Consider the following 13,614-nt stretch of genomic DNA (forward strand, 5'->3'; position numbering starts at 1 on the left):
GCATTTCATGGCACTTCAGAAAATCTTTTGCTGAGGGTGAAATTCCATAAAAGGCATGGAATCAACACTAAGGGCTCATCCAGACGACTGTAAAATGTGTGACATGATCGCTTTGTGTTTTCATTATTTTTCGGTCGTCCATATGACGCCTCGCGTTTTTGCACATTTTCACGCGGTTAAATCCGCTCCTGCAATACCGCAAATCATGCGATTTGCTTTTTAAAACCGGGAATCATCCACTGTACCTTCAGGCACTCGGATGCAATACCGTGGACTTTACAGCTGTGGGCATTTGATGGGCGGTTCTTGGGCGGTTCCCCATATCCCTTCCCTCATTCTCAGCCAATCACGCATTTCCACTGTTGCGCATGTGCACAAATGTCTGGGGAAAGCCCGGGAAAAAGGAACCTATCAGAGCAATGGTGTGGTGTTGGGGCCCCCCCTGCAACTTCTACTGCACAGATGCAAAAAAGCGCATTTGCGCAGAAGCTGCTACAGCGGTTAATTTTTAGCCAATCTGCAAACTGGGCAGCCGCTCAGGGTGAGATCTGCAATTGTGGTTGTTTGTAAACTTTTTCAAGGGAGAAAATATTTATCTTTGCCTAACCTCCACCTCCCACCCCTCACCCCCCGCATCAAATGCCCTTCTTCAACGTATTGGTCTTTGCTTCCAGGCATCCAGAGTGGAGGGAGAGGGGGGGAGAACAGAAATAGAAGCTTTCCTTTTGGATTACAGACACTCACACACCCTTAGTCAATTTCATTTTCCTGCCTGCAAGGCAGTCCGGACTGTCCTTTTTATGGTTTCTCTCTCTGCTCTAGCACAGATCTCACTAGATCCCCCTGCTAGGCAGCACCACCAGTCACGTCCTATAACCAATGTTCCTAGAGACTTTGCCTGAGTCTCTCTCTATCTGGTTACTTTTGTGACTGCGTGCTTATGCTGTTCCCAACCCCTTTGTATCTATATAGATAACTCATATAACTCTGGGTTGCGCTGGATACTTGTAATGTTATTATTCTTCTCTTCACCGCTGCCACCATTCGTTACTGTTTCCCTTCAGCCTTGGTAATTACCTTGCCCTCCCTTCTGGTCTGTGAAAACCCCAGCCAAGGATCAGGCCTTCGGTAAACCAAAATAGTATTTATTAAATATCAGAAATAACAAGATTACTTTTATAATGGTACATAAGCATATGGTTTCATCTATTCCTGTGATACTTGACTTATTATTAACTAGAACTCCAATTCCCTCTTTCTCCACACTCTCCTAACATCCACTACCAAACACCTTCTTTCTCTCACATTCACCAACTAACTTCCACTACCCACCACCAACATCCACCCAGATTCAACTGTCATTCTTCCATTTATACTCTCAGCCATTCAAACGCTCAGCCAATCATCCTGCATTCTACTGCTCATCTACTCCCCCCTCCTCTTTCACTCCGCTTACCATATATCTTCTATACAAACAGCACTTACCATATTTACATTAATACAGGAACATCACATGGCCCCTAGACTATAGAATGCCCTCCCATGAGGTAAGATCAGCCCCCTCTCTTCCCATTTTTAGATTGCTGTTGAAGACCCATCTTTTTGTGCAAGCATTTGGTTAAATTTCTACCCCTTTATGCCATTGTACTAAAGTTTTAAAGGATTTCATGGATTTGTTTATGTATGGTTTTATGTATGTTTGTATTTTTAAATTTATGTAATCCACCTCGGGACCTGCATTTCGGGTGAGAGGCAGACAACAACAACAAGAATTATTATTGTTATTATTATTTCATTTACAATTTTCCCCACAGTTCTGGATAATTTTGAGGAGCCAAGTTCTTTAAGGCTACTGGTGAAGTTTAGTGAGTATGAGGGAAGGAAGGATTTGTCCATTTCTGTTCTCCCCCTTTCTCATTTTTCCAGTTTAAAATTCAGTTCTCCACATTTCTACAGCAATTTGCATTTTTAAAAGAAAAATCCTCATGAAAACTTTTCAGCATTTTAGTGTGAATTTCTCCTAACAGAGATATTTTTGCAGGCAGGTTTGACTAATGTACCCATTTTTGCAAGCAGTTTCTCCTAATATAAAAAAGTTGGTATGTTATTTTCACTAACATATTCATTTTAATGTACGCTTTCTCCTAATATATGCATTTTTCTAAACATTCTTTAGTTTATTTAACAGAATTTATATATCACTTGGTTGTAAAAAAATCTCTAAGTGGTTTACAAAGAATATTAAAATTATTGATAAAACAGTGAAAAAAGTAATTAAGAACATTTTTAAAACAATTAAAACAGCAACAGACTAAAAAGATTAAAACACAGCAACATCTATGTGTCTGGACAGGGTTGCCTCAACAGAACAGTTTTAAGCAGGTGCCGAAAGGAATACAGCAAAGGCGCCTGCTTGATATCATTCCCAAAGAGTAGGTGCTGTCACACTAAAAGAACAATTTCTTACAAGTGTGGAATGAGTATTATGCAGCACCTGTAACAGTGACTGTCTGTACTCAAGTGGGCACATATGGGATAAGACAGTCCTCCAAGTAAACTGGTCTTCTTCACTAACTGACATTTCTGGGTGAAGTGCAAGGGAAGCGCCACATATAGTGGATTGCGGGAATCTGGTCTTGAACTGATTGGAGAACTGTATTGCAAAATTCGGATGTGTTCAAATTTTGAAAGATGGCTGTGTTTCGGTTCTCTTAATGCTTTAGAAAGTGCCAATCTGGTAGATTCACCTTTAAATGCCAACTGAATTAAATTTCTCCCTCATCCCTAGAGAGTACAAAATAAGTTCTTATCTCTGAAACATCAAGTCACTGTAGTGGCGCTTGTTTGGAAGTAGCCTTATTGCATTCAGCTCAAACATACCTTTTCATGGTTCTGCAAATTTGCAACTGGAGCTGGTTAAGTTATCTAGACACATCTGCCCCAGAAATGTTGGGAGAAGGGGTGAGAATGTGTGTGAGAGAGAACATGTATGTGTATGGGAGAGTACAGTGCTTCTGTGCTGTCATAGAATAATGCCCGTTATTAATTTTTTGATTGTTGGACTTCCAACCTAAAACAGATGAGTTATCAGTTGCTTTTTAAAGTAAAAAATCAAGTGTAGTCGTGTATCCTGCAGGTACACTGCTATATTACTATAGCTGCTATATTAATATTTGCCACTAGATGGGTGTATTGGTCTAGGATAGTAATGAATAATCCAGTTAATCTATCATAAAAATGCATCTTCAAAGCGGCAGCCTCTGATATGTTGTCACGTATGTGCTGGTTCTTAGTTGACCCAGTTCAGCAAATACAAGCACAAAGTCTCAAGAGTCAGAAGGGCTTGTCCTTCTCTTCCTTCCTGTAGAGCTAGTTCACCTGGTCACTGTTGGCTGATAATCAGAGAGCATACATAAAGTTCTACAAAAGAGCCAGGTCCTTATTGTTGTTGTTGTTGTTGTTATAGTTTATTTCTATCCCACCTTTTGGCCAAAAGGCCCTCAAGGCGGCTTACAAAAAATAAACACAAATATAAAAGTACATATCAATAAAAACAATACAATTTACAAAAATTAAATAACAAAGTAATAACATTATTAAAAAGCAACAATTTCAACTTTCAATGAAAATACAATAACAAATCACACTTTCCTAATCAATTCCTAACAATTAGACAATGTCTACTAGTTCTTACATCAATATGTTGACATCAAAACATAATACCAACTAAAGTGTCCTGCTGGTACTGCCAGTACTTATTCTAATAGTTCCATTAATTAGCACTTTAAAATGTATCAACCATATTCATTAATAGAGCTACAGTATTTTTTTAATTTATTCTAATATATAAGCTACATTTCCTCTCCAAAGGAATCCAGGGTGACTCACAATAATAAAGTTACATAAACATTTAAACGCAGGCAGCAGTTTTAAAAGACCTGTAATTGTTTCCAAGAATTTTGTTTTTTACAGTCATTATTCTGTGACAAGTTACTACTGATGCAGGTGAACTTATGTTAATTTTACTCTGCAGTGTCATGATTCACTTAATGTTCGTGATTTGATCTTTATATAGCTTTTAAAAGGGTTAAGAGAAATTCATGGAGGATAACTAAGGCTGTTGGGGGCTACTAGCCATGATGGTTATGTATTACCCGTAGCATTGGAAGCAGCATGGATCTAAATATCAGCTGCAGGGAATCACAAGTGAGGAGAGTGCTGCTTAGTTTATGTCCTGCTTATAGCCTTCCCATTTGCATCTGATTGGCCCATGTAAGAACAGGATGCTGGACTAGATGGGCCTTTGGTCTGATCCAGTAGGGCTCTTTCTTATGGTTCTGTCTGTTTCCCACAACATTCAAGTGGCATCTTATAATCCCTCAAAGTCCCATTAGAGCCAGTATCTATCTATCTATCTATCTATCTATCTATCTATCTATCTATCTATCTATCTATCTATCTATCTATCTATCTATCTATCTATCTATCTATCTATCTATCTATCTATCTATCTATCTATCTCCCACCCTTCCTCCCAGTAGGAGCCCAGGGTGGCAAAAAAAAAGCACCAAAACACTCTAAAACATCATAAAAACAGACTTTAAAATATATTACAACAAAAACATATTAAAACAAAACATCTTTAAAAACATATTAAAAAAAAGCTTTAAAAACATCCTAAAAAGCAATTCTAACACAGACACAGACTGTGTTAGAAATAAGGCCTCTGCTGAAGAAGCTTGTTGAAAGACAAAGGTCTTCAGTAGGTGCCGAAAAGATAACAGAGATGGCACCTGTCTAATATTTAAGGGGAGGGAATTCCAAAGGGTAGGTGCCAACTACACTAAAGGTCCATTTCTTATGTTGTGTGGAACGGACCTCCTGATAAGATGGTATCTGCAGGAGGCCCTCACCTGCAGAGTGCAATGATCGACTGGGTATATAAGGGATAAGATGGTCTTTCAGGTATCCAGGTCCCAAGCTGTATAGGGCTTTGTATACCAAAACCAGAACCCTGAACTTAGCCCAGTAGCTAATAGGTAGCCAGTGAAATTCTTCCAGCAGCAGGGTGACATGTTGGTGATACCCTGCCCCAGTGAGCAGTCTCGCCGCCACATTTTGCTACAGCTGCAACTTCCAGACCAACCTCAAGGACAGCCCCACATACAGTATATTACAGTAATCTAGCCTGGAGGTTATCAGTGCATGGACAACAGTGGTCAGGCTATCCCTGTCCAGAAATGGCTGCAGCTCTTACCAGCCGAAACTGGTAAAAGGCACTCCTAGCCACTGAGGTCACCTGCGCCACTAGCAACAAAGATGGATCCAGGAGCACCCCCCGACTACGGACCTGCTCTTTCCAGTTTATGAACAACAGTGGTCAGACTATCCTAGTCCAGGCTATCCCAGCAGTGGGGTGACATGTTGGCGATACCCTGTTGGCATTACAGTAATCCAGCCTAGTATAATATGCAACCTGAAGTACCACTGAACTTACTAAGGTAGGCCTCTATCAGCCCTAGAAATTCTCAGAACCAGTCTGGAAGCCAGACAGTTACTCCCAGCTTCCTTTCTGTGTCCTCTCCCATATTTGCTGTGTGCTAAATGAAGAGTCTTTGTCATGTATCTCTAAACAAAGTGATGGTATTAAATGCCACAGTGGGCATTTATCTATGCATATGTGACCTGACAGTGGCTTAATAAGTTGCCTCGAGTTCAGTGGATTTACTCCCTGGCAAGTGTGTACAGCACACTTGACTGTGAGAAAGTCCCAAATGAAGTCAATGGGATTTCTGAGTAGACACATATAGGAATGCAGTCTCATATTGTTATGGATTTTAATTGTACTATTAATATTTTCAGTGTGGTATATTAGTTATTTGTTAAAGCAGTGACTGAGAGATTGGATGTGTAATATTTATATTAATTTTTCTGTGATGAAATTCATTTTCCACTGTTTTGCCCTTCACTGATCCCGGGCTTGCTGTATTTGTAAAGATGTTAATAATAGGATCTGAAAAAAAATATGACTACAAAATATGACTACAAAAAGTACATTGTAACGTATTCCAGTTCAGTGCCAGTGGCACGGAGGAAGAGAAGTTGGAACATACTTGTTTGTCGTTCCTACACATTTTGTTCACTGAGAATATCATAAATTAAGATGTACAGCACAAAACCAGGCTTATACCATGCAAGACTTTGGAAACATATGTCCGTGGCTGGCAAATGCTGCAGAGAGGGCTCTTCAGTTTAGATGAGCTTGGTGTTTTTGTTTCTGCAGAGTTTCAATAAATTTGTGAAATTAACTGCTTCCAGAGATTGAGGGAGAAGTTACATAACAGTGACATGACAAGCAAGAAGAGCAATTCATTTCATGAAACCCTACATCAGTTTTCTATCAGCAGAAAAGTCGTTCAGAGTGGCTAACAATAATGTGTTTGATAAAACAATTATAAAAATACAGAAGCAATATCAACGGCACAAAATTCTATAGGTGGAATCCATTTGGTGCCCCTGCATGCATAGAAGGGCTTTTGTCCTTTTGATCCAAGGCTGCCTCTGCTAATGGAAGAGAAGAGGCTCTTTCTGCTGATTTCACCCTCCTCCAAGGGGGCCCGCTTTGAAAATTTGGCTCCAGAGAGTTGGGGACTCTCTAGAACAGGGTAGAAGGCAGTGGTGAGTGCTGTGGGTAGAAGAGCAAATTGACAAAAACAATTTCCCCTCCTCTTCTGCAGGATCAAACGGCTTTCCATAAGTGCAATTGCACCAGTGGAATTCCACCCTATATGTGCAAGTCCCACTAGTTTCAATGGGATGTACTAATTCATACGTTTAGGAATGCATCCTAAAAACACACACACACACAGCCAAACCAAGAGTATCACAGCTCCAAAAACTGATACTGTATAAGCACATAAGCCACTTGGGGCCAGTTTTGATAGAGAAAAGCAGGATGTAAATTATTAAAAATAAATAAAACAGACAGGAGATGATGTACTGTTCCCCAAGGGATGTATTACCACAAAAATCCTACTGGTGCGGTTAAGAACATAAGAAGAGCCCTGCTGAATCCAGCCAAGGGCCCATTTAGTCCAGCATCCTGTTCTCACAGTGGCGAACCAGATGCCTATGGGAATTCTGCAAGCAAGGCCTGTATGCAACAGAACTCTTCCTGTATATGAAGAGCACCTGGTATTTAGAGACATACTGCTTCTGACAGCGGTGGCAGAACACTCATTATTATTCTTAGTGGTCATCCTGCAGTAAGTAGTATCAGTAACTATCACATCTGATCATAGGGTATTACATGGAATGGCATTTTTCTCTTGGAGAAGCTTGGCCCATGGGACATACTTTTAAATTCAGGATTTAACTGATTGCAATATTAAAACACAGGAAGGAATTGTCCATTTCTCAGATGCCAAGTGACTACAGATTTTTCCTTCCTTCCCAGGTAAAGTGTGGAGTGGCACCTTTAATTTGAGAAACCTGGATTTTTGTTACTGTGCTACAGATAGTTCTTGCTTACTCCCAGTTGGTCCTCATGGCATAATACTGTTTTGATGTAATCTGTTTGGTCAGGCTTTTCTTTTGTGATGTTATCTATGTTTCACAACTTGAGGGTGCATTTAAAAGAACCAGGAAGACATACACAGATTTCACAGCTTGTGGAGGTGAGAGTTCCATGTAAAAATATGTTAAACTAATTACAAAAGAAAAGGCCAGCTAGTGCAAAAAAATGCACTGCAGTCCTGGTTTATATAGTCACATGTATATGCCGTTACAACTTTGTGATCATTTCTCACAAATTCATTTGGAGATTCTTATAACCTCTAAACTACTCAATTGCTAAAACTCTAGTCATAGACTTTTACTGCCTACTTAAAATGGAAAAATGCTATTTACAGATGAAATATATGCTTAAGGGGGAGGAATGTAAATTTTATTTATTTATTTATTTATTATTTTTACTTACACCCCACCCTTCCTTCCAGCAGGAGCCCAGGGCGGCAAACAGAAACACTAAAAACACTCTAAAACATCATACGATTGTCTGGTCTTTGACTGTAATAAACTTTTTTTTATCATAAAAAGACCTTAAAATACATTAGAACAAAACAACGTTAAAAACATTTTTAAAAAACCTTTAAAACATCTTTTAAAAAAGGGTTTAAGATATTAAAAGACATATTAAAAGCAATTCTAACACAGACACAGACTGGGATAGGTCTCAACTTAAAAGGATTGTTGGAAGAGGAAAGTCTTCAAAAGGCTCCGAAAAGATAGCACAGATGGCACCTGCCTAATATTTAAGGGGAGGGAATTCCACAGGGTAGGTGCCGCCACACTAAAGGTCTGTTTCCTATATTGTACAGAACAAACCTCCTGATAAGATGGTATCTGCAAGAGGTCCTCACCTGCAGAGCACAGTGATCAGCTGGGTATATAAGGAGTAAGACGGTCTTTCAGGTATCCTGGTCCCGAGCTGTATAGGGCTTTGTACACCAAAACTAAAACCTTGAACTTGGCCCAGCAGCAAATGGGCAGCCAGTGCAGTTCTTTCAGGAGTGGGGTGACATGTTGGCGATACCCTGCCCCAGTGAGCAGTCTCACAGCTGCATTTTGCACTAGCTGCAGCTTCCGGACCAACCTCAAGGGCAGCCCCACATAGAGCGCATTACAGTAATCCAGCCTAGAGGTTACCAGTGCGTGGACAACAGTGGTCAGGCTATCCTAAATCACACAAGGATTGTTGTTATGTGCCTTCAAGCCGATTTCAACATACGGCGACCTTATGAATCAGCAACCTCCAATAGCATCTGTTATAAACCACCCTGTTCAGATCTTATAAGTCCAGGTCTGTGGATTCCTTTATGGAATCAATCCATCTCTTGTTTGGCCTTCCTCTTTTTCTTCTCCCTTTTCCCAGCATTATTGTCTTTTCTGGTGAATCATGTCTTTTCATTATGTGTCCACGGTATGATAACCTCCGTTTCTTCATTTTAGCTTCTAGTGACAGCTCTGGCTTGATTTGTTCTAACAGCCAATTATTTGTCTTTTTCATGCTCCATGGTATTTGCAAAGCTCTCCTCCATCACATTTCAAATGAATTGATTTTTCTCTTATCCGCTTTTTTCACTGACCAACTTTCACATCCATACATAGAGATTGGGAATACCATGGTCTGAATGATCCTGACTTTAGTGTTCAGAGATACATCTTTGCATTTGAGGACCTTTTCTAGTTCTCTCACAGCTGCCCTCCCCAGTCCTAGCCTTCTTGTAATTTCTTGACTATTGTCTCCATTTTGGTTAATGACTGTGCCAAGGTATTGGTAATCCCAGTGTCCTCATTGTCAACTGTAAAGTTGCATAAATCTTCTGTTATTACTTTAGTCTTCTTGACGTTCAGTTGTAGTCCTGCTTTTGTGCTTTCCTCTTTAACTTTCATCAGCATTCGTTTCAAATCATTACTAGTTTCTGCTAGTGGTACGGTATCGTCTGCATATCTTAAAGTATTGATATTTCTCCCTCCAGTTTTCACACCTTCATCTTGGTCCAATCCCGCTTTCCCTATGATATGTTCTGCATATAGATTAAACAAATAGGGTGTTAAAATACACCCCTGTCTCACACCCTTTCCGATGGGGAACCAATCGGTTTCTCCATATTCTGTCCTTACAGTAGCCCCTTGTCCAGAGTATAGGTTGCGCATCAGGACAATCAGATGCTGTGGCACCCCCATTTCTTTTAAAGCATGCCATAGTTTTTCATGATCTACACAGTCAAAGGCTTTGTTATAATCTATAAAGCACAGGATGATTTTCTTCTGATATTCCTTGGTCCTGTCTTGCCCAGAGCGAGACTCACGAGATGGAGACGAGAATGGAATCAATTCCTGTTCTATTAAAGTAACATCCAAGGCAATACATTTCATAGGCACACTATGCTAGCTCACTGCAATCCCTAACTAAGCTGCCTAAGTAAACTCTGCAGCGTGTGAAGGAAGTTGAGTCAGCACCCCAGTCAGGGTGGAGCAGGCTTACATAGGAAAGGTCTTTGCCCGTAATCTCTGACTCCTTCGAAGAACCTCCTTCTGATAGAAGCGCTTCTCCCGGCATCCGGCACGGGGCAGAAGGGGGCATGCCTCCGCTGGCTCGTCCGGCAATACAGCCTCGATAGGTACTGAGTCGGCTTCAAGAGGTGGGGAAGCGCTTGACGTGCCAAGGGGGGAGCTCGGGGGGGTGGAGTTGGCGCACGCGCCAAGACAGCCCCCAACGGCTCTATGGGGGCCTCTGGAAGCTGAGTGCGGTCTTCTTCGGCGGGAGAACTGTCCGTGGGAACTGGCACACTGTCAAACACACCCCCTCCCGCCTCGTCCTCGAAGGTCACAACACCGTCTGATTCTTCCCCTTGCCCTAGCAGCCGGCTCTGACGCTCATCCAGCCCCCCTCCTTGATCCTCGTGAGAGAGCTGGGGCTCGACAGGTCTGTTCCATTAACCAAATTATGTTCACGCTATGATTTCTGGTACCTCTTCCGTTTCTAAATCCACCTTGGACATCGGCATTTCTCGCTCCATATATGGTAAGACCCTCTGTTGTAGAAAGAGCCTTTGTTGTAGAACACACAAGGATAATGGAGCACTTTTTAAAAAAAACAACACTTTTATGACTGTAGTTTATAATTTCTGTAACTTCAGAAACTTTATTGGCACAATAAGAATTATTGTCTATATAAAAAGAATAATTTAAAAAGAATAATTGTGATGGTGAGTGAAACACAATAATATACAATGCAATCCTTTTTCTAACATTTTGGCTTCTTTTCCCCACCTGCCACATCTTATGAACTAAGTATTAGTATTATGAACTAAAAGGGCATTTGGATTAACTTTAAGTGAACTATTTTGTTCCTTTTTAAAATGTACTTTACAAACACTGCTGGTTGCTAACATAATCCTAATAATCTTGTTTAGAAGTAAGTAAAGCCCACTGTATTCTGTGGGGTTTACTCATGAGAGCAAGCACAGAACTAAAGGGTTTTGTAGTTCCTACAAAATGTGAGTTTCCACACCACACACTGTGGGTGTGTGTTTTCAACAGGATTGGGATAGCATTACTGAATGAGCAGAGATCTAGAATTCTGTTCACTAAGGGGAAAGTATGACTTAACAGGATAGTACTCTTAGGCTACATTCTCACAAAACTTTCTGAAAATCACAGGCAATTATAGACTTTCCATAACTATAAGCTAAATGTAGAGTGCACTCCATAGTTAGCCAATGGACTTCTTGCAGCTGTTTTCAGTTGCAGTCCAGGCTTATTTTCTTGCCTTCCATTGTATTTATGTATCTACATCTGCAATTATCTAATTACCACCACCAAAGAATCAAGTGGAATCATATATTTAAAAGTTATTTATTCAATATGCCTACTTCCCAGGTCTGGCACCAGTGGTCAGTTAGTTCAGGCACTGGCTGAGGGCCCCAGTGGCTCAGAAGGGCCCTTCACTGACTCAGCCTGGCTGTGCCATCTTATCTCCTTCCTCACCAGTCAATCAGGTGTTTATTATAGTTAACTGATGAATAAGACAAAATACAAACAACAAAAGTGAATAAGACAAAATTCAAAATTAAGCCTCAATAACTTAAACCAGTTATAAAAAATGACAAACTAAGCACTAATAATCATGGCAGGTCAAAGAGACATGACAATAACTAGTTATTCTCCAACCTGCTCAGTAATAAATGTATTGGTCCTCTCAAGGAGAATACTCAGAAAGCTCTCTAAATATTGATCTAAATATATTCTCATTAGAGAATATATTGTGCATTCTTCAACCCCCAGAAAAAACTATAGGAAAAGGATAAATACATGAGAGACCATTTTCACTTCTGAGTGGTGATACAGTCAGCATCTTTAAAAGAAACTCTTGCAAGTCTGCCATCTAAAATCTCTGAAGGTAAAACATTAAACTGGTCAATAAAATAGCTCTCTATCCTCCATTCTGACCAGCCAGAATCATTGTCGGAGTTCAAGGGCAAGTTCCAGTCAGGCAAAACATCCAAGGAGGGTGTGAAGCAAGGCCAGTGCGGAGTGTGGCCAAGGAGAGGCTTTGTGGCTGGGGAGAGTCCAAAGGGCCGGGGTGAGAGACCTGGAAGGCCCTAGGCCTGAGACTCTCCCACCCATGGCATAAAGTGTTTCACTTGAGTGCGGTATGCAGTTATTAAAATTTATTTATTTATTTAAGATATTTGTATGCTAGCTTTCATCACAAGGTGACTTCAAAGAGGCTTCCATTGCAAGAATAATACAATATCATTTTAAAAACCTCAATTCAGAACATAATAAAAAACTTTAACAGTATCAAAAAAATAACACCACAAAATGTCACGAAACAGCCTCAAATCAGTCTAAACATAGCCTAGTCTCCAAAAGCTAGAAAAAAATAATTTACTATGTAAAACTAGAGAAAACTCATTTACTATGAATAGCAGATTGGAAACTCTTGTAGAGAGTAAGATTGCAAATATTTATCTGTCTATCTCCTGTAGTCATAGTAAAATGTAAGTAAGTAAGTCAATGCTGGTGGATTTGCAGGGGGGGTGCAGAATGGGGTTTCTATCCAATGCTTCCTCTTCTCCCTGCTGCAGTCTCCATGCAGCTCAAACTCTGCTTTGAATGGTTAGGGAACCCTGTGGAGTAGTTTGGGGAGTGCATGGGGAGGCTTCAGGGGGAGGAGAGGAAGGCGAAGTCCTGTTGTGCGGGTCCAGTTTGACATGATTCAGCATATAGAAACTAAAGTTATTACCTACCTATGAACAGAGATTTCAGACCAAAATTTCAACCACTAAGGGTCGCTATGGAACTGTAATATTTACAGAGTTGTAGATAGACATCATGTTCTGAAACACACAAGTGCCTCAGAATACAGGGGATTTGATAACCCTTTTTTATGAGTTATTATGGTACGTTCAAAACATTCTCCATTACTAGGCAATGTGCAAACAGTATTACTCGAGCAAGAGCTCTTAAAGCATGTCTCAGACACCTCCAGACACATGACTGACTGAGGAATTATGAAGTTTTAAAATTTGGGGGTTTAGAATTTACTATAATCTACCAGTATAAATGTAAATGTGTAATTTTAAAGCACAGTTGAGCAAAGAGGTATGATTGCCATACCTCCTATCACATGCTGAATATATAACACTATGACAGTTGTCAGCCTGCGGCAGCCTTAATTCCACATAAATGGGGAACTGGGGATTATACTCTATCACACTCGCCTATGTGGTTTTTTGGCACCTCATCTTCCTAAACTGCTTGATGTTACAAAATTCCTATAAAGAAGGCATTTAGTCTAGACAGGACAATTGCAAATGTGGATTTTGTTTTTGCTGCACTTTTCTATATATATATATATATATATGGACTTTGAAGCCATGAATGGCCAATAGCCATGGGTATCTTTAAGGGAGAAAAGCATAAAAGGACAGGGGGAATGCAACCCTGTTAGTCTTACCTGATCTCTCAGCAGCTTTTAATATCATTGACCATGGTATCCTTCTGGGCCAACTTGGAAAGATGGGTATTGGAGGCACTGTTTTA

This window comes from Rhineura floridana, chromosome 4, assembly GCF_030035675.1.
Source record: "Rhineura floridana isolate rRhiFlo1 chromosome 4, rRhiFlo1.hap2, whole genome shotgun sequence".
NCBI lineage: Eukaryota > Metazoa > Chordata > Lepidosauria > Squamata > Rhineuridae > Rhineura > Rhineura floridana.